The 22620-nt window shown below is 44.4% G+C and overlaps 1 long non-coding RNA gene across 1 annotated transcript in view; it reads left to right on the forward strand.

Moving 5' to 3' along the window:
* The first annotated feature begins 934 nt into the window (after positions 1–934).
* The window catches only part of LOC135108293 (uncharacterized), a 25437-nt gene continuing 3751 nt past the window's right edge, over positions 935–22620 (forward strand). Inside the window, exons 1-2 of the long non-coding RNA XR_010272199.1 lie at positions 935–1618; positions 4966–5022. This is a non-coding gene — a long non-coding RNA (uncharacterized LOC135108293). The remainder of the gene's footprint in view (positions 1619–4965; positions 5023–22620) is intronic.

Genomic DNA, 22620 nt, shown 5'->3' on the forward strand with positions numbered 1-22620 from the left:
TTCTGAACAGATCAAGGGACTTCGGATTAAAATAAAACATCAAACACAGTAGAAGTAAATGCAGAAGTTACTCGATTTCTGACCACGACTGTACATGTCTCAAATAGACTTAACAGTCAAGTTATTAGTGCCGAGTCAATATGGACCTAAAAAAAAGAAAAGAAAAAAGATGAATTAATGGATGAGAATGATAGTTCGGTATACGGAAACTGTCATGTGCAGGCTTACTTACTTCATACAGCTTGCTTTATTTCCTTATGTTCTTTTATCACGAAAGGGTGGCAAGGTGGAGCGCATTGAACACCACCCAATACGTAACATTATATACTCATCTCATATGTCTGTGGTTACTGCTGAGTCACTAGGTTAACAGGAACTATCAATCGCTACTTTACTCAAGGAATCACAAATTAGAAGTCAGGAAGATACGTCACCCCAGTATTGGGAATCCACGAACAGTTTCCAATATCTTACTTCTTGTAGTTTAGGCACGTAGTCTTAATCATCTCAGCGCTTGACCTCGGCTACATTTAACAAGATCTGGTATTTGAGTTTTCAAGTGTTTCCTCGATTCTAGTTATAGACGAACAAACGGCTTTCACCATAAATGGGGAAAAAAAAAAAAAACACCCTTGAGGAATCGAGTGCTCATCTCTATGGCCTTCTGTAACAATCTTATGAGAACCCAAAGCGGTTAAAAATAAAGGCCTCTAGCGTGAAGTCAGATCAAGTTATGTGCACCAAAGGAAAAGGATTACATATGTTTGTGGAATATTCCCTCTTATTAAAATTTCTTAGATGGATATCCCGAACATTTCATCTCCGTCCTAAAAACACTTTGGTAAGAAATATATTCGCAATTACCACTGTGAGCAAAATACAAGAAGGAAGGAGGTACAGGTCGTGGCACTGCGGCGGTGGTGAGTGTCGGCACCGCGGCACGGAGCGGTGAGGTGTGATGAGGTGTTGTGTGCGTGATGGGTGATTCACCTGCCCGGTATTCCCGCTACGCTGGCCTAATGTGACTCATAACTGAAGAGATATTCGAATAACAAGAGCTGATCAGAATTACAAGCCATCGCGGAGACCTGGTATAGATAGTCACTCCCCAATCTCGTGTAATAATCTTTTATTCCTTGTAATTGTGACTTATTTTTCATCCATGGGTGTTTAGATGCAGGTGAGAGTGGACGTAATTTTCACCTGAGCCGTGGCAGGTGAGGGTTGCAGTCCGCGAGTGTCGGGGAGCGAAGAGTGGGCGGGCGCCGGAGAGCCGCGGCCCGCCCACCGCCCCCAGCCTGCGCGCCCTCCCACACTCACCTCTCACATTTCCACACGATTATTCCACTTTTCTCACATATTCATCGACAGGAGCTAGTATTAGGGTAAGTCACGATCAGTTCCGGATACTCAGTTTCCAGCTATAATTGTGCGAGAGGATAATGAGGGAGGCGGTGACGGACTAGTGCACGGAGCAGCCGCTAGATGGGGTCGGGTCTTGGATGGAGGTGAGAGAGTGAGGGAAGCAACCGAGCGGCAGTCCGAGGCTGTGACCCCCAGTGACTAGGCGGGAACCTTTGCCGCTCCCAGCCTGCCCCGCTCTACCTTCCCGCTACTCGTAAGTATTGCCCGTATTGCCTTAGACCGATGATGTGTGAGGCCGAGGTCAGGTCACCGTGAGGAGTTAGACTGTGTCAGGTGGTGGGTCAGTGCAGAGTGCGACTAATCCCAACCGCGTTCTATGTCGGCGGGGGGCGAAGGCAAGGAGCAGGTAACACGTCCACCACTTCACGTCCTGCCCACTTCAGAACACTTCAGAGGGAGGCCCGTAGCGGGTGCAGGAGTGAACTTCTCTTGTTCGGTGACCCTCTTCCGAAGGTTCGTGAATACCGCTGCTGCATTCCACGGCACTCTTGTCCTTTACGGAAATTAATGCCCAAGTTTTCAATTAGTTTTTAAGATTTCGAAGGTGTCACTAACGCAGGTGGAGATCGTGCGACACAACGAGATGGGTGCTGGAGTTTAAGTACCCAAGTGCCCGCCACCCATATAATATTGCCGTCGCCCGGCCGATCCCAAGCCGGGCTCACCCTAGATTCTCGTCAGAAACCAGTTGCGGCCCCCTGTGGTCACTATAGTAGGTGATTTAACATCTCGGCCGCCACACGCTGAGGTATAAGTCCCACCATCCCTCGTCTGCCTACCAAGTCCCCAGACGTCTTGGATTTGGTGTGCGTGGTGCAAAACTCAACTTTACATATATTTTCTGATATTTTTTTTTCCGAGCTCAATTTGTCTTCTACGTCCACACTAGACTACTTTTTGGAACATTGCTGAACATTGATACTGACATCGACCATAAATGAACGGGCTTGTAACTTGTAATGCTGCTCACATCAACAGAAATTAAACATAGCTAGTTCTTAATACTCACCCACAACCTGTAACACTTAGCCCCAGCCTGCAGCACTTATTTCCAAGCTGTAACACTTATCATCAGCCAGTAGCACTTATTGCCATCCTGCAACACTCATCCTCAGCTTGTATCACTCATCCAAAGTTTACAACATTCACCCTTAGCTTATAACAATCATCCAAAGCCTGCAACATTCATTCCCAGCCTGTAACGCTTACCCAAAACCTGGAACGGTCATTCTTAGCCTGTAATGCTTATCCACAACCTGGAAAGCTCATTTTTAGTCTGCAACACTCATCCTCAGCTTGTAACACCTATTTCTAACCTATAACACTCATCCCCTACCATGCATCACTCATCCTGCCAATAACATTCACCAACCCAGAGCCTGTAACACTACTTCCCAGCCTGTAACACACACCAGAGTTCACATCCCACCGTCGGCTGATGACTTAACTTACTTGCATCATCCCGCCAAAGTCCATCTGGGGCTGAGGGCAAAGCAACGTTCATTAGTCATTGTTAGGAAATGTGAACGAGGGTGCCATCAGGATAATGATACCTAATTGAGCTCACCACTCCTCACCCGCCCGCTCGTCGCTGTGTCAGGCTTCAGTTTTACCAGCAGTCCGTTTTCGTCGCATGTTACCTGATTTAGTATTTGATATATGCGTGGCTCTCTCTCTCTCTCTCTCTCTCTCTCTCTCTCTCTCTCTCTCTCTGACAAAAAACCACATCATTGCCGCAGATTCTCTCCTTGCTCAAGATAAGAACGACAGCTTTCATTGCCTCAGTGTTCCAAGCATTGCATCATCTCGCTCTTGATTTCTTTTTAAGTACCAAGGCAGGGGTCACTCTCTAGGTCTCGGGTAAAGAACGCTGCTAGACTCCTGGAACATCAAATTGTTGTTCTTCTCTTGTTCCGTCATCCCGGCGAGCGAGTCTTAATGAAACCTTGCCACGGGTTCTGAGCAGCGGTTCGTCCCGTAGAAACGTTCCTGCCAGGGAAAGTAACTGTCTGTTTCATCCCTCTCAGTACTAACATCCATATTGTTAAACAACCCATTCCTTAAAGAACCTTGTGATGAACGGAAAATCGCACGGGTGTTTGTTCCTTGCAAATTGTGGATGGAAAGGAAAAGGTTTACTTGATAGTCAGACCTTAATTCTTTCCACTCATCTTTGTCTACTTTATTTATTTTTTTTCATTTCTTATTAGCTGCAAAGAGACATATTTATCTGCTTTATTGCTTCCATGGCAAATTCACATCGCAATAAAGTGCATTCAGTCCCCTTGGGCACCAGTACCTTCATTGTCCTGTAACACTGCCGCCCCTGCCACCATTCTAAACACTCGTCATCCAGCTTTGTACTCTGTCGCAATAGAGGCCAATTGCTTTTTCAGGCCAACCTTTTCTCAGGCCAACCTTTTCTCACTCAGCCAGCACGCTCTTTCCCCCTTAGAATGAATAACCTCTGATTATTCATGACCTACACGCTCCCTGCACGCCGCTCCTCGCTGTAACTGGATACCTGAATAAAGTTGACTCTTTGTTTCAGACCTTCCCACAGACTTTCGCTTCTCATATGTCAGTCTCACCACCTCTCTTTCGCTCAGTGCCTCAAAACTAAATTATCAAACCTTTGCTAATACTAAACAGACGTCAGCTTTCTGGATTTCACCTGTGTAGCATCTGAAGGTTTATCCCGATGAGAGAAATGTATTGTGGTTCCCGTTGATGTCACTTCCGATTCTTCACTCAAACGGCAAACAGGTAACAGCCCTGGAGGAGCCTTTGCTATCTCGCGGGAAAATGTCAAAATGGTTGCTTTCTGGGACAGACAAGGCGCGATTCCTTTTTTGAAATAGAAGTGAAATAACGCAATGTGCCCCTCTCCTGCTCCTCAGTGTCGACATGTGCGTGTTTGTGACGTCACGGCCAACATGCCACCTTCACCACCACCACCACCACCACCACAATCCTTTGTTCAGTGCCGTTTTCTGTGGCGTCTTTTGTTTTACACCGAGAAGGTCATGTAGTATCAATGCATCTTTGTGATTTAGAATAAAGTATTAAATCATGATACATTCTTGTATGAGCGCCTGCAGTCCGGGAGTTACGGGTCAAGAAAGGGCACGGGCTGTCCCCCGCTGGGTATTGGGTTTCACGGGACCTCATTAATTATGCAGCGATCAGGTATGCAGGCTGGTGCAATTCATTATTCCTGGCCGGCCGCCCCGATGCATATCCCGGGGCGGCGGCGGCGGCCGCGGCGGCAACGGCAGCAACCCAACCTGGCCAGTCTGCAATCCCGCGGCACGACTCCCTTCTCTACCTATTTTGTCCCTGGTCTGTCGTGCCGCGGACAGGACCAAAAACACAATGACATGATAATTGTATTCACCAAACAAACATATGCCGATCTCCCGCATACTTCCCCCCAAGAGAGTAACACGACACCCAACGTTTGGTGGAAGCGTGTTGAAATGCAGTGACAGTGCGGAGGTATATAAAATGCTCGGTACTATTGTGGCTCTATTGTTTCAGACTCGTGGGTGTTGGTGGGCGTGGCTATATCGTCCCGAGCCTCCTTCCATCCCTCAGGTAAGACGGAACGCACACAGGAGGCTTGGCTCCCATTAATCCCCTGGAATATCACAGGAACAAGCTGCAACCTGTCTGGCCGATGCATGCCCGTCCATCGGATTGCTGTTGTTGTTGTTGTTGTTGTTGTTATTATTATTATTGTTATTATTATTATTATTATTATTATTATTGCTATGATTAATATCATTAGTCGTATTAGTGTTTCTCCCCTCCTCCAATTACATGCCTCATCACTTGCGGTAATTCCCCCAGTGTTGCGACGCGGTGGTAATTGTTGTGGCACGCAGCTGTGGTAAGTTTACGCGTGATTTGATTTATAACCAGTTGCAGAAATTTTATTGATCAAGTAGTAGCAGCAGCAGTAGCAGCAACAATACCAGTGGTAGGATTAACAGTATAACAATAATAGCAGCAGTAGTGGTAAAGATCAATGAATACGATAATGATGATAATGACGATATTAACAATGGTAATGATATTGATCGATGGAAAAAGGAAACCAGGTGATGGAGGAAATCTTGCACAAAACTATTTTTCAAGATACAAACTACTTTACTTTCCCTCTTGATTTCTCTTTACCATCTCCCAATACTTGGAATATCATGTATACACAATGATGATGATGGTGGTGATAATAATAATAATGATAATAATAATAGGGTTCAGCAGTGTCAGCATCCCACACTCTTTGAAAATCGTATAGGTAAGCCGTGATTTGCGTGAGGAGCCAAGGCTTTGTATAAAAACTGCAGTTATTATGTAGTCATGTTTCTGACTTCCTCTTTGCGTATGGATAAGGTTAGAGTTCGAGTTTATTGCCTTTTATGTGAAAGTGTACTGATATGTATTTATTTTGTATATCGTTTTTTTTTTTTTTTTTTTTAAGTAATGGTAATGCGAATTCTTCTCATAAATTTTCCTTGTATTAAGTTCTTCATACCCTTATTATTATGACTTGATCAGTTATTTACCATTATTGTGTGTGCAGCAGAAGGCTTTTAATCCCCTGCGGTAGAAATACAAACTTTTTCAATCCTCTGTGCTCTGTTCCATCAAAGCCGTCACAGAAATTTCACCACATCAGGGCACGCGGACAGCGTAACACCGCCAACAACTGACACCCTCACTTGCTGATTGGGCGACATATTCCCGCCTTGTTTTGAAAAGAGCAGCAAACTAACTTTGTATTTCTACTAAAACCGTTACATAATTACTAAGAGTCGGCTTATCCGAATTGAAGATCACTTGGCATTTTATAATCAAATAATGGTTTTGCCACGAGTTAAAGTAAATTTCCAGTTTTTTTTTTAAATTAAGAAAGGAAAACATGACCAATCAGGTAGTGAGAGCATCAGTCAGTGTTACCATCCCCACATGTCCTCAGGTGAGAAAATCACGATGATAGAGTTGATGAAACAGTATTATAATAGTGGTGTGATAAAATTAGGTCTAGACGAATTCAAACTACCATTAAACGCAAAAAAAAAAAAAAAGCAATAAAAATAAATAAATTAATAAATAAAATGAAATGAAACCGACAAGTGTACTCATTTTAAGTGGATCGGTAACTATAATGAAGGATTTACTGTCAGAAAAAAAATTATTGTTTTCAATCTCACTATTTGTGTTCGTCCAAAAATACTGTTACAGGACAGAGAGAGAGAGAGAGAGAGAGAGAGAGAGAGAGAGAGAGAGAGAGAGAGAGAGAGAGAGAGAGAGAGAGAGAGAGAGAGATTGAATCCAGGAAAATTTAGATGAAGATAGACAACTTCGGTCCTTTTGGTAAACACGATATCTGAATGGGAACTTTTTTTTCTTTACCGCAAACTGACTTACATTTCTCTTAATTCCTCATATCTAAGAACCTACCAATTTGCAGGTTCGTAACTAGACAATCAGCAGGTCAGGGGAACTTGAGAATGAGGGACAAAGCAGAAAGTAGTGAGTGCAGAAGGTGACTAGATTTGTGGCCACGACTGTATTGTATTATTGTGATTAGCAGCTGGAATTGTTTTTGCTTTGCCTGAGCTTCCCTTCTCTCCTCGATGGTAAATACGCTGCATGTTACTAGACTTGTGACCGTGACTGTACTATATTGTCATAAGCGGCTGGGATTATATTTCCTTTTACCTAAGCCACCCTGCCTCCCTTCTCTCCTTGATGGTTAATACGCTGTAACACGCTTCACCTTCTCCGGCGCAGTGTTAGCCACGACTGCACAACGTTTTAGAAAATGTAGATTCTTCGTACAGTTTAGGAAGAGCACGAGGTTCTCCTGTTGCCTACGTTCTATTAGCTGTAGTGTTAGTTTTGGTTACTCGTGCACAGTATTAGGCAAGGTGTGTCTCCAGGAATTTATATTTACTGTCCTCTACTCATTATGTCATACACATCCTACATAAGGATTGGTGTTCCTGTAAATTCTAGACGTTAATAGTAGACTTTTAGATTTCATGCAGGAAAGAATTTATTATTATTATTATTATTTATTATTATTATTATTATTATTATTATCATCGTCATTATTAATTATTTTTGCTATCATTATGACGACGGTGATGTTGCTATTGGAGCGAGTAGTTCACAGCTGAGAGGTCTAGGGTTCAAATATTTCTCCAAGGCAAAGACAGGAGTTGTGATCTCGCCATCTGGCAGGAACGGAAAGCTAGCAATCCTGCCCTCGTGTGTGTGTGTGTGTGTGTGTGTGTGTGTGTGTGTGTGTGTGTGTGTGTGTGTGTGTGTGTGTGTGTGTGTGTGTGTGTGTGTTACCATGCAAGAAACACGGAAATGATGTATGACACATCTTGAAGGTTATAAACAGCCCCGTAAATTATTCCACTTTGCTTTCGCTAAAATAAATAAATAAATGAATGAATAAATAAATAAATAAATAGATAATAATATTCTGATTGTATACTGTGTCTTAGTCATAAATTCTCCGTCGAGGAAGAGGTTTTGTAGAGATTAAGAATGAACTTTTATAGAAAAAAAGCGTAGCACTCCGGGAAAATGTAACACATGATGGTTCACAAACAGGTTTAGCTAAGGAGGTTAATGAACGGTTTCAATTACACGAAGAAAATTATTACAGCTATAGGAAGGTGGTTAAGCTATATACCACTCCACGCTAGCTTAGAGAATCTCACTGTCGGGTTGTAATGTCACAGCTGTCTTACGTGATTCTCTGCCGAGCGAACAGAGGCGACAGCGGTCTCCATAGACTTTGGATTCGAACCTGGGACCTCGTACTCGTACACCAACCGCTTCACTTGGGTGTTAAGCAGAGATGGATAGATAGATGGATGGATATAGAGAGAACGAGAGAGGGAGAGGAGAGGTGTAGTTACATCTTCAAAAGTAAAAGTGTATCGGTTTAGAATGAACTGCCAGAAAATGATTTTTTTTTTTTTTACCTTTTTTTTTTTTTTTTTTTTTTTTACCAAATCAAGCTCAGTTCAAGAAGACGTTACCTGAAAGCAATAAAAAGTACCTCTGGCACTTATAATGAAATGCCATCAGCTTGGTGCCGACGAGGATTACACTGCGCATTGTTTCACACTATGATGTATATATATAAAACGAGAATAACAGGGAGTAGAAGAACATAGACGTGAAACTTTGAAATATTCACACCACATCTCAGACCCCCAAGTGGGAATTCAGCAACTCTGTCTTCATCTGAGTTTATCCATTGCGGTGTTGCTTGTTGAAATATTCGTAAACCCCAAGTAAATATGAAGTAAATACACATAATAAATACACTCGTACATATCCTTCCTTGTTCTGGGATCCACCTGCCTAACATTGGTCTCGTGCAGGAAGTGGAAGGGAGAAACTGGAATGGATGTGAATTTTTACTAAAGAACACTGGTCTTTATTTCAGTTCAATGGCAGATAATTGTAGATAAATACTTTGCTGTAAGACTCTCTCTCTCTCTCTCTCTCTCTCTCTCTCTCTCTCTCTCTCTCTCTCTCTCTCTCTTATTCTTGTATGGCCAGATGTATCGGAGGATGGAATTATTATTATTATTTTTTTTTTTTTTTAGTTATCAAAATAAGGAAACTTTTTTGGTCTGTTTGCGATGGCGTTAGAAACTTCGCACTTGGCAATCCCGCTTCCACCACCACGTTTCTCCATCCAGACGCCACGTTCACCCTGTTTCATCCACACTTCACCTCGAAACTTTTCCATCCACACTTCATACCTTCATACTTCTCCATCCACATCCTGCTTTTACGGTTTCATCCACTCCCAGCTTTCACATTTTCATCAAAACCTCTCGTCCACTGTTTCTTCCACACCCTTCCTCCTCTGTTCCATCCACACCCTGCATCCACACACTTCCATCCATACCCTGTTTCTACATATTCATTCATACCCTGTCTCCACTCTGTTCCATCCACGCCCTGCCTCCACACTGTTCCACCTACACTCTGCCCCCACACTTCCATGCACACTCTAATTCTGCAGTTTCATCCACACCTCTCCTCTACTTGCATCCATACCCCCCTCCTCCACACTATTCCATCCACACCCCGCCTCCACTTCCATCCACATTCCGTACCGTTTCATCCACACCCAGCTTCCACATTTCCATCATCCGCACTTGAGTTTCATGCCGTTTCCTCTATAAGGTCGCATCCGCAGTGGCCGTCCAAGAGCCCCGCCCCGCCGCCGTGCCTTCCTGCTAGTGTGGCCGTGTCTGCCGCGTCTCCCGCAGCAGGAGGAAGGCGGTACGGTGCGGCGTTCGCTTCAGTATCATGCAAAGTGAGAAATTACACTGCTCCCGGGAAAAATTATATATTATTGTAAGTAAATGATAGAGTGTTTAGGAAGGTGTAAATTACCTGGCCGGACTCTGGTGCACACCTGTTATTTGGGAGGACCCGTGGTAATGGGGCGGCGGCAGCGGCGGCGGTGGATCGTTGTTACTGTGGTGGTATTGGTGGTGATAGGTGTGATGTTGGTAGTGGAGGGGTAATTTTGATGATGGCGGTGGAGGAGGATTTAGTGCTCCAGTAGGTGGTGGGGTCTGGACTCGTCTCGGCGGTAACGGCTGCGGCGTCGGACAGGAACCTGTATTGATGGTGGTGGCGATGCGTCTTGTAACTTACAGATGGAGCAGTGATGGTGTTATAGCTGCGGCAATATTGGTGGACCTTCAGCTCCCTGCGGAAATATGAGTGTGGAGAAACAGTTCGCATCAAATACTCTTCAACCTTACCTTCTATCAGCTGGCCAACAGTTTGAGATGTCTATCAATATATTAACACGCATCAGAGGAAATAAAGATTTTAATCCCTCACATTTTTGCAACCTTACTGTTCATCCCCTCGGCGGGTGGTGGCGCGCGGTGAACCATCCTGCGAGGTCCTGAAGCCTGGTCTTGCGATGTTGTTGCGTCATGGTGTGCACCAAGCCGTAAATGTCACCTCAGCTCCGCTTCCCGCGGCCTCAGCATGCGGCGGACCAACCAATGCCCCGCCACCCAGTCGTGAGTGGTTGAGGGAAGGTCACAACCATGTTCCTCTTTACACGATCCCTCCCCCCCCTCTCTCTCTCTCTCTCTCTCTCTCTCTCTCTCTCTCTCTCTCTCTCTCTCTCTCTCTCTCTCTCTCTCTCTCTCTCTCTCTCTCACCTTCCTCCTCTTCACTTCCCCTGACCCTTATTCTATTCAAGGTCATAACTGGTTTAATAACAGGTCAGACTGAGACCCCAGCAGTCCATTGCGACACACACACACACACACACACACACACACACACACACACACACACACACACACACACACACACACACACACCCATGATTGGTAAGCTGTGGTTTTTTTTTTCTTTACTTAACAGTGCCACACACAAATGAGTTAGATGACACTTTAGTAGGACTTGGGAGTGGGAGGACCAGGAGGGCGGATTCAAGCTGGGCTGGGAGCTGAGAGGCTGCTGTGGCTGGAGGAGAGGTGGACGGTGGGTTTCGCCAAGAGTAAAAAAGAATGAAGATGACCGCAGACTGGGATGCTAAATAGTAACGATGTCTTGGGCAGGAGCAGCCTTCCTTCCTCCTTGCGTTCTAATTGAATTCGTGGAGGCAGTGGGCACAGCCGGGGACGAGGCGTGGGGCGACAGGCGACAGTTCTCCTGTGAATATCAAGGTGACCTAACGTGAAAACCAGACAGATAGAACAACACTGCTGGGGTGGTGATGACGGCACAGGTGGCGAGGAGGAGGAAAGGTACAGACGGTGACTGGCAGGTGTCTGCGGTAGTGGTGCGGCTTGGAAAGGTGTAGTGAAGGAAGAACGAAGGAACGACAGTACCAATGAGTGGCGATGGTGTTGTGGATGAGAAAGGTGACTGTGGCGATGGAGAAGAATGTTGGGATGCACACACCCTCGCCTATGCCCTGCCTGCCCCGCCCCGCCCCACCCAGCCCCACCTCGCCTTGCGTCTCCGCGTACCCCACCCGCTGGGGGACACTGCAGACCAGGGAGACTTCGGCGTGGCCAGGTCCTCTCCGCCTTCCTTCCTCCATCCCCAAGGCCATGGGGGGAGGGAGACAAAATAAGCGTGATTATGCATGTTACGTACTGATGAGGAGTGGGGACGGAGGTAAGGGAGCGTGGGGGAAGGGAGGGAAGGGGGGTAGTATGGCGACCCCCACCGAGGAACAAGGTCACCAGCAGCCCCACACGGAACACCACCACCACCACCAACTTCTTCACTACGCTATCCCTCTCCTATCCCTCTCCCCCCATCACTAACACCCTCACCACGCCTGCCTCACTACGCCCCCCTCCCTTCTTCCCTCCCTCCTGCTCAGCTTGCATATTTTCATAACCTCTTACCTCCTCTTTTTCCCGTAACCTGCCTCTTCCTACCTCCACTCGCCCGCCCTCTACACCTCCATTCCCTTGCCTTTCTTATGCCCGTGGTGGGAGATAAAGAATGAAATATGAAATAAATTTGGTGTGGAGAGAGAGAGAGAGAGAGAGAGAGAGAGAGAGAGAGAGAGAGAGAGATGTTTAAGGGACACACACATACAAAGTCTCTCTCTCTATGTTTGTGTGTTAACCGAACGATCAGAAAATTTAAAACGCTACTTTTTCATTTGCAACACATTACGTTTATCGTGCAGGGACACCAAACATAATTCTAAACTTTACTATGCTTACGTGGGAGAGATCAACAGACTTCATATAGAGCGTTCAGTCTTGTCTCTATACCCCATAAGTAAATCAATGCGTAAGATACTATAAGAGAACCACGTTCCACAAGTTGGAGGGTAACATACTGAGTTGGCTGCAGGGGTATTCAGACAACTGTGCTGAGGTGAAGGTTGAGAGAGGGAGTCAGGAAGGAAGTTTCAGTCGTCATCATTATCTAAGGTCAGTATTCTCAATGTTTCAGAGCCTCAACTTTTTTGTATTCACCAGGCTCGAAGTTATTGTGGGTGGAAAAAATTCAAGAGCGTTTTCATGGTTTTAGTGATGGTTTAGCAACGATTGTTCCCTATTAATGGGGAAAATAGCCATGAAAAAACTGCTGCTACTACTACTACTACTGCTATTTAACTCTTCAAAATCTGTTGGATGCATTTATTCCTTTTGTTCTACTCACTTTACTTTCTCTTTTCTCTCTTCCTCTGCTTCCATTCCTTTCCTTTTCGTCCTCTTTTTCTTTCACTTAGTACTCTCCCTCCTCCTCCTCCTCCTCCTCCTCCTCCTCGCCGGATCGTGTGTAGGGGCCATTGCCATAACGCTTAGGGGACGGTGGGAAGGGACGCTGCTTGAGACAGGAACAAGGGATGGACGCGGCAAGGTGTTGGTAGATATTTTCTGATCTGCGAGGAGCAAAGTTGGTTATTAGAAAAGTGGTGCTGGAGTTAAAGGAATAATTAAGTTTGTCTAGGAAATGAGTGAGTGAGTGAGCGAGTGGAGGGTGGAGCGGCTCTAGGGGCTGGGCTGGGCTGGCTGGCTGGCTGGTCGGCCGGCCGGCCGGCCAGGGGTGACGCAGGGCGGTGTGTTGTGGACTTGTGGTCGAGCCATATTGATCTTGTCTATGTGTGCAAATGGCTTTATTTTGTTCCAGTGGGGCGGTTCACTCAATGATCTGCGGCGGCGGGTCTGCTGAGGCGCCTTTCTCGGACTCGCTTTTCTTATCAATCTGTCTCCGTGTATACACATAATTAGGAAAGACTATAAATGAGGAGTGGCCATGAATGCTAATCTTAAATGATAAAACTTAGTCTCTGTGTCTGTGTGTGAGTGTGTCCGCTTTTCACGGAAAACCATAGAACTGATTGTGATGAAATTTGGTAGGGGGCTCCCATTAATCCGGGGAGTGACATAAGCTGTCTTAACTCCTTCCAGTCCAAAATGGTTAGTTTATTCAGGCAAATCTGTCACCGTAACCCAATTCCTGATGGTGGCGCCAGGTATGCCGTAACCCAGTTTTGATGATGGCGCCAAGCATTCATTGTTAGCGTGGATTTTGTATGTTGGGGAGAGGTATAAATGGATCATTCATTATCAGCTTGGAGTTGAATCCCAACAACCTACCGATTGATACTGAATTTTCTGTGATACAAAGGTCTCCAACGAATTCATCTTTCAGGTAGGTTTCAATTCACCGATATTATGAATTGTGAACAGAAGTTAACACAACTGAACTGATAGTGATGAAAATTAGTAAGAGGGTCCACCCTTGACGTGGGGAGTGATATAGGCTATGTCTTAAATACTTCCAGTTCAGAACCGTTAGATTATTCAGGCAAATCTGTCACCGTAACCCAATTCTTGATGGCGGCGCCAGGTTGATGGCTACCGACAGAGGACATACAACAGAAAACGGACGTATGTTTTAGGTCCATTATAAAGTAAACTTTGCTTAATAGCCTTGGCGAACAAACGACTGACTTAGGGTGATAAACCGTGCTTTGGGGAGAATAATTTTCCCCGGGCACTCCGGCTAAGTCTGCTTGTGTTATTATGAAAGCGAATAATCATACGAAACAAAAGATTCATTCTTGAAATGTTTCACACCTCAGCAAAGGAAAGTAATTTGGATCATGAGCGAGATGGTGCCTTACCTCCGTCCTGATATCTTAAGGAAATCATGCGAAGCTACAAATCGCCAGTGGCAATCCTTGTATAAAATATGTATATCCGAGTCACTAACGACGAACAAAACAATATCCTGACACACCGAACTATCACAAATATGAAATATGATCCAGTTGTGTTCATCTGTCCAACTTTCCGGTCTGGAAAAAAAAAAAAAGCTGATGAACAGTAGAACTAGTTTAGTATACCAGCTGACATTCCTACACTGATAAATCTCCGTCTCTAGAACTCTCCCCTCAGTCTTCCCTGATAACAGGTTAGAGGATACAAGATCGAGGAAAAACTCACTCATAATGGAAGTTAGTATAGTAAGTTACTCGACTGCTAACTATGGTTATACCGACTTGATGACATCTCCATGGCGCAGGGTGTACAGATCCGCCACCTGTGCACCGTCTGTCTCACCCTGGATTTTATTTGAAGCTCCCAAGCCAGATGCCTTAACCACAACACGACTGAGGTGCTAACAGATTGATAAAAGTCTTAGAAACGCTTCTCACTTTTTTTTCTTTTTCATTTCAGGGAGCTAGGCGGAGAAGAAATCATTAGAATGTGTGAAAAATACGATTTTGTTTGTTATCTGTGCAGGAGGCGGACAGGTGGTGGGGTGGAGAGGTGCTGCTAATAGAGCTTGAAAAGAAAGAGTAATGCAGAATTGCAGCAGAGACGACGAGACGGGTGAGAACCGCTTAGAGAAGAATTGATGAGACTAATAGCTTTTGGCTCCACCCTTTTTAACAATGGAAGCTGCAAGAGCCACCCAACGTATGAGGGGCGCGCGCCATACAGGGACTAATAAGACACCTGCGCGAGGGTTGCCTTCTGAGTGGCGGAGAAAAGGCGTTAGATGCTGCACGAATCACTCAGCTCTCGTTGAATGGGTGCAGTAACAAGGCGTGATTGGGGAGCCGACAAGGAACTTAAATTGCACGAGATATATTGGTGCGAGTGCCCTAAGAAAAAATAACGAAGTGTCTCTCTTGAGGATTACTTTCAGGGGTGTTCATGTTCGTATTCTTTCAAGTACTCAAATCATACCTTGTAGACTTTATCGTTTAACTCTTCTTTCCTTCATTCCTTATCCTTTTTATCACCATTATCCTATTCCAATCCTGACCACACTCCCCAGTCTCTCTCTCTCTCTCTCTCTCTCTCTCTCTCTCTCTCTCTCTCTCTCTCTCTCTCTGGCTCATATTCTGAAACACGTCTGCGCCGCACCTCCACTACACACTAAAGGCTCTAATTAAAGTTACATGGATTTTTAAGGGCGTTTTTTATGGCTCTAGTGACAGATAAACAAGATTTCTACATTATTAATAGGAGAAACACTCTTAAGAACCAAGCTAATCATCCCTGTGGCCTTTGAAAATAGTCGGGGTGAGAGAGCAAACTGTTTCAGAATACGGGGCTTTCACACACACACACGCACACACACACACACGCTCTCTCTCTCTCTCTCTCTCTCTCTCTCTCTCTCTCTCTCTCTCTCTCTCTCTCTCTCTCTCTCTCACCTCTACGTCACTCCCCCGAGGGTTAGGAATCAATTATGCAATAAATATATCAATTCCAGCGGCGTTTCCCTTCGGTGATCTGTCTTCTCAGGCCGACCAAGGGAGCTTTTAGACAGATTGCGGCGCTGGGGATCCCCTCGTGTTGTCCCTTCACTCCCTCTCCCTCCCGCCCTCCTTCTCGCTTCCTATTTGCCTCCTTTTCTACATAGTTCGTTTTTTTCAATTTTCATATTCGTAGTTCTTTTTTTTCCGGTCAGCTATCTCACGATTGGGGGATGGTTTTGTGTCACTGTTTGTGTCTCTGTCCGTTTGTATGTTTGTGTATATGTCTGTCTGTCTGCCTGTCTATCTGCCTAGCTGGCTATCTAACTGGCTATCCATCTTTTTGTTTGTCCTCCGTCTGTCTGCCTAGATCCGTCCGTCCATTTCTCTCTCTCTCTCTCTCTCTCTCTCTCTCTCTCTCTCTCTCTCTCTCTCTCTCTCTCTCTCTCTCTCATCCCGATGCATAAGGCTAATGCTATATGGATAAGTAAGAGAAGACGGTAAGCTGTCAAGAGCATGCACATACACAAGAGCAGTGGAGATCATATCGTGGGGAGGGAGAGAGAGTGGCACCGTAGAGGTCGCCTGGAGGTGGGGTGATGAAGCAAGAGTAAGTGTGGATCAAAGACACAACGTTGTCAGTTAGCGTCATGGTGGAGGGTGCCAATTGGTGTGCATCAAAGGGGGTGCTGCTCGCCAAGGAGGATGAGGCTGCTTGTTTCCTCACAGGGATGACTGAAGGGGACACAAGGGGTGAGATTAATGAGGAAAGTTGTGAAGGAGGGTGAGATAGTTCAGTCCAGGTAGTGAGTGGTAGTATAGCATGTTTGTGTTCTTAACGTGCCAGCGTCTGATCTCGATTATTTTAATGGGTTGTAGTAGATGTTATTACGGCTTTCAAGAGTGTTTTTATTGCTGGAGTGATGATTAAACATGGATTTTATGTCTTCGGCAAGAAAACTATCCATGAGAACCTGAATAATCATCCCTGTGCTTTTCGAAAATTGTCATAATGAGAGAAGAAAGTATTTAAGAATATGGGATTTAATCATTGGCTTACATGGTGTTTTTTTTTCTATTTTAAATCCTCTGGTATGTTAGGAATATACCATTTGTTAGCATTTTGTATGATTATCAGCAGACTAGAAACTTGAACTGCAGTAGAAGAGAGAGTGCCACGTCGACGGACCTCTGACCACTCCTGTACTTGTCATCCTCAATACGAATAGTAATAGTGATACAGTACTTAGAGAAGCAGCGGTCAAGGTGGTGGAGGTAATGGTCAAGGTGGTCGTTAATAGCGGCTGTTACAGTGTACAGGTAGATGAAAATGGATACCAAATAATAACATACCCTTCGCTGCTAACAAGGCCGTTTGATATAACTACAATACTCGACATGTACTGCAATATGACATAGTATTGTAAACGAGAAAGGAGTACTCTGCGACTGCTATTGTTTGCGGGGGTGGGCGGGGCTATAAATGGTTTCCGTGCTGTACGTATAGTGTAGATAGAGGAATACGGGGTAGTGGTAGCAGTGGTTGTATTACTATTAGTAGTAGTATAGCAGTAGTAGTAGTTCTGTGTAGCAAAAGCCTGTATAAATACTCAATATTATTTTCTTAACTTTTTCTTCGTTTTGTGATAGAAACCCCAGTAGTATTTGTATAATTTCCTTTTGTATTAAGACCGCTACATTCTATAACTACATCTCTTAATACTTTCAGTTATTTAACTCCTTCACTACTATTTAACACATTTTCCATCAATCACTAACCATTTTGATACTTTCTTTTTGTTCTACAGCCACCTTTAAATATTATACCGTCTAGGAACCGTAATATCTAGCTTTTAATTGCCTTCTTTCTCATCGATGCTCAGAAATATTTCATACTTTGTTTTTTTCTTGTGCTGTGAATCGTTGCATATCGCAGTGAAAGGGTTAAGACTACCATTCGTGTACATTTTTATTATTCTTTTCTAAATAATAATAATCTTAACACTTTCCCACCCACAAGACCGCTTCTAGTCTCCTTCCCTCTTTACTACCTCTCTTCCCCACGCTCCCTTCCCCTCCCCTCTCCTCACCCTCGTTTTCCCGTTTTCTTCCCCGAAACGTTCACTCTTCAAAACGGAAATCCTTGTGATACTACTTAATCATAATAGCTCCTGTCTCCCTCCCTGTCTCTCTCCCTTTCTCTCCCTCTCTCTCTCTCCCTCTCCCTTTTCCCTCTCTGGATTGTCCTTCTCACTTCTCCTCTTCCATCCTTTTGTCAATATTTTCCATTCTATCTCTCTTACGTTCTGGCATGTTTCTTATCTCATTCTGGCCCTTTTCATTCCCCATACTGTTAATTTCCTCTCTCTCTCTCTCTCTCTCTCTCTCTCTCTCTCTCTCTCTCTCTCTCTCTCTCTCTCTCTCTCTCTCTCCATCCATCCGTCCTTCCGTCCGTCTGTCTGTCCGTCCGTCCGTCCGTCCGTCCGTCCTCTCCCTCACTCTTTTCTTCCCTCCTCCTCCTTTCCTCCGCCCCTCACTCCATCACTCCTGCCGTCCCTCGCCCCGTCACCGCCTCCCTCAGGAGTGACTACCAACAGGTCTTTTATCTCCCGGTAACGCCTCCCTAAACTCGCCTTAAATTTACGTGAGTTACTCCTCCTCGGTGCTGTCAGGCGCGCTTTTGTTCCCTGCTGCTGAAGAGCTGTCAGATGTCCCTGTCCTCTTGACCCTCGAGAGGCGGTGGCAGGAGGAAGAGTGACAGCAGAGAGAGAGAGAGAGAGAGAGAGAGAGAGAGAGAGAGAGAGAGAGGGAGAGAGAGCAAGGGAAGAGTAAGAAAGGAGATTAAGAAGAAAAAAGGAAAAAACAAAGAGAAAAAAAAGTAAAGGACGACAGAAGACAAGTGAAACGTGTGTGTGTGTGTGTGTGTGTGTGTGTGTGTGTGTGTGTGAGTGTATCTTAGATTTTTGTGCACTAATGTCTGGTTTTCTCAGGAATGTATTTAGACTGTCAGAAGATTAGATAAGATACAAATAGCGTCTTTTTTTTGTGTGTGTGTGTTTGTGTGTGTGTGTGTGTACTAAGTTGTTTTTACATAGTTACAGCATACAAGACCTGAGCTACTTTCAAAAGACTCTGTCCCCGTATCTATATTAGTGTGTGTGTGTGTGTGTGTGTGTGTGTGTGTGTTCTGTTCGTTGAATTTTCAGCGCCGGGTCATTACCATACAGACTAACGCCCCCACCATTATGTCGAGGGCTTGATGGGTGACGGAGGAGGGAGAGGGAGAGCAGGAGGAGGAGGAGGAGGAGAAAGAGGAGGAGGAGGAGGAGGAGGAGGAGGAGGAGGAATGGCAAAGCTGATGACCGTAGTACTTCTATGTAACTTAGTCTCCGCGAAGTTCACACCCTTTTCTTTTTTTTCTTTTTTTCTCTCCCTCCCTTCCTTCCTCTCCGTGTTCTTTGTTCTCTCATTCATTCTCTCCCTCGCAATAAAATCAACAAAAGGCGCCAGTTTCCCTACCTTCTCTCTCTCTCTCTCTCTCTCTCTCTCTCTCTCTCTCTCTCTCTCTCTCTCTCTCTCTCTCTCTCTCCCCCATCCCATCCCATCCCATCCCATCTCTGTCTTCCCCGCCCATCTAATCCTCTCCCCTATAGCCGCCTGCTCCTCCCCATCCCTCGCCCTTCCTTTACCCCTTAGGATAAACACCTCTGAATTCTTTAAGGGGAAGAAGGATTAGTCCCATTAAGTAAATCGTTGTGGTTGGTAGGCCTGCTGGCAGAGGTGGTTGGGAGGGAGGGACGAGGGAAAGGGAGGGAGCGAACACTCACCGCCCTCACTGCCTATACCAACACTACTACTACGCTATTAGTGCTGCTGCTGCTGCTGCTGGTAATACTACTACTGCTACTACTACTACTACTGCTACTACTGCTACTACAACTACTACTACTACTACTACTACTACTACTACTACTACTACTACTACTACTACTACTACTGATACTACTATTGCTACTGCTACTGTTGCTGCTGCTGCAATTGCTACTACTACTACTACTACTACTGCTACTGCTGCTACTGCTGCTGCTGCTGCTGCTGCTGCTGCTGCTGCTGCTGCTGCTGTTGCTATTGCTGCTACTACTACTATTACTACTACTACTACTACTTCCACTGCTGTTGCTGCTCCTACACTACTACTACTACTACTACTACTACTACTACTACTACTACTACTACTGTTATTGCTGCTACTACTACTACTTCTACTAGCAGCAGCAGCAGCAACAATAGTAGTAGTAGTAGCAGTAGTAGTAGTAGTACATAAGAACACAAAGGAAGTTACAAGAAGCCATCAGGCCTACACGTGGTAGTCCTGTAGCAATAACAGCAACATCCGCAGCCGCAATTGTAGCATTAGCAATATTACGTATAATCATACTAATACCTCCACAAAATCCCTGCTCTGATGTGCCCACCAGTCATACAGGTAATAATGCCGTACTTGCGCATCTAATCACTCCATCTGACGCTTCCTCTAATCCTGAATCTTGCCAGAGTAACACAATTCCTGCGGCATATCTGTATTGCTACTATAAAACTACCATTGTTGAGAAAGATCACCACAACCACCACCCACATCATTACCACCACCACTACAGTCATCACCGCTATAACCACCACCACCACCACCACCACCACCACAGCAACGTGATCCCGCCACCGCCGTCAGCGTTTAGGCCTAATTTTGTAACCTGTTCCGAGTATCACGAGCGTCACTTGCTCTCAGATGTGCCTTTCTCACCTGGCGGAGGAACACCTGGTTTATTACGGTGTGTGTGTGTGTGTGTGTGTGTGTGTGTGTGTGTGTGTGTTTGTGTTTGTGTGCATATATACATTTATGTAAATTATGTACAGGCTGATAGATAGACAGATTGGTAGGTAGACAGATAGATTATATAGGTAAATAAGTACATAAATTTATAGATACATTCATATACAGATGGGCAGATAGATTGATAAATGTAAATGGATAGACAGAGAGATAGATGAGTAGATGCAGACAGATAGATATCCAGATATTTATTTGTATTGTCAGTAATAATGATAAGAAGAAGAAGAATTTACTCACCATTGCATAAAACGATAAACAAAAAAATAAATCATTAGAAGTTGCCACAGCCCAACAACAACAATTTTTGCAGGTGGTTATAATTAATTTAGTTCATGTTTCATCACTCTAAGAAAAACGAACTGGCAGTCAATAAAACATCACCTGAATTAGCTATTATCAACTTTCTCTTTGATTTTGCAACCCTACATGAATTCTTAATATTGATGTAGCTGAATTTAATCTTGTTAGTTACATGTCCATTTAATTAAAATAAGCTTTATACGGTGCATGGGACACGTATGCAAGAAAAGAAAACATATGTATATCTTTTTAGTTATCTGACACGTTAATCTGCTCATTACATTATGCTTCTTCCCACTCTGATTCACTATAGAGGATAGACGTGGTTCTCAAGTCAGTGACGTTCAAGTTGCATCATCTTTCCCACGCTTCCCTGAGGATGGAACTAATACTGTAGCGAGACATTACGCAATCTCTGCTTCCTGGCGATGTCTCTAATTCTTGCATGTACTGCCCAAGTTGTTTAAAATAAATGGCGGGAATTTAAACAGATTTTACCATCAATTGCTTTCTCTTCTAGATACAAAAATTTTATTGGTCCTATTAATGTATGTATGGATTTATAAGTGTATGTAAGGTTGTGGTTGCGAAAAGGTGTGTGTGTGTGTGTGTGTGTGTGTGTGTGTGTGTGTGTGTGTGTGTGTGTGTGTGTGTGTGTGTGTATAAATCTGTTCTTGTTCACAAAGATATACATAAAAATAGTCCATAAACTGTAATGTAAATATTGAGTTAAACATTTCAGGATGTCAAATTTATCTATCTCCCCCATCCTCCCTCCCCTTTCTCTCTCTCTCTCTCTCTCTCTCTCTCTCTCTCTCTCTCTCTCTCTCTCTCTCTCTCTCTCTCTCTCCCCATGAGTAATGAGGGAGGGAGAGAAGGGACAGTGGCCACAGCTCAGATTGATGAGACACTGAGAACCAGCAGCACGTAATTTTAGCGGACACCCGGCGCGAAACTTTGTGTCCGCCAAGCTGTGTATTGTCACCCGAGGGAGAAAAATGGAGAAAACCAAATACGCAAATGAAGCGGAGATGAAAGAACAGAGGAAGGCGACGGAGGAAAGGAGTCTCACTAAAAAAATAAAAAGAAAATAAAAGGAGAGAAAAAAGAGAGAGGCGTCGTCTTGGAAATAGAAAAAAAAAAAGAAAGATAGACATGTAGATAAATTTAAAAAGCGATAAAATAATAAAGAAGGAAAAAATGTTACTAAAAAGTCTAAGGAAGATGATAAAGGAAAGAGGTCTCGTTAAATAAAGGATTAGAAAGAGACACCTCGTTTGGCATAGAAAAAAAAAAATAAAACTAAGATACACAAGCAGGTAGAAGACCAAAAAAAAAAGTAGACAGAATGACAGAAAAAATAAAATAGTTAATAATAAATATATGTAACTAAGCTGGTAATTGGTATAGTCACACAAGTCACAGAAGTATAATGAGTAATGAGAATAATTACCTGTGACAGCTCCAGGTAAACAAACACTCATTAGCATATAAGCAATAATAACAATTAATTCATCGATAAAGTAAATAGGCATCATAACAAAAAGAAAACGATTTCGATAGCGGCCAGTCACCACCACCACCACCACCACCACCACGACTTCCCACCTCCCCTCCCCCACATCGTCGCATCAAGTCGTGTTTCCCAGATGGATTAGAGGGTCGTAGGGAGTCGTTCCTAGTTCCTGTTCCCCCTACACCCCGTCCTCCTCCTCCTCCTCCTCCCCCC

The sequence above is a fragment of the Scylla paramamosain genome, chromosome 17, assembly GCF_035594125.1.
Source record: "Scylla paramamosain isolate STU-SP2022 chromosome 17, ASM3559412v1, whole genome shotgun sequence".
Lineage (NCBI taxonomy): Eukaryota > Metazoa > Arthropoda > Malacostraca > Decapoda > Portunidae > Scylla > Scylla paramamosain.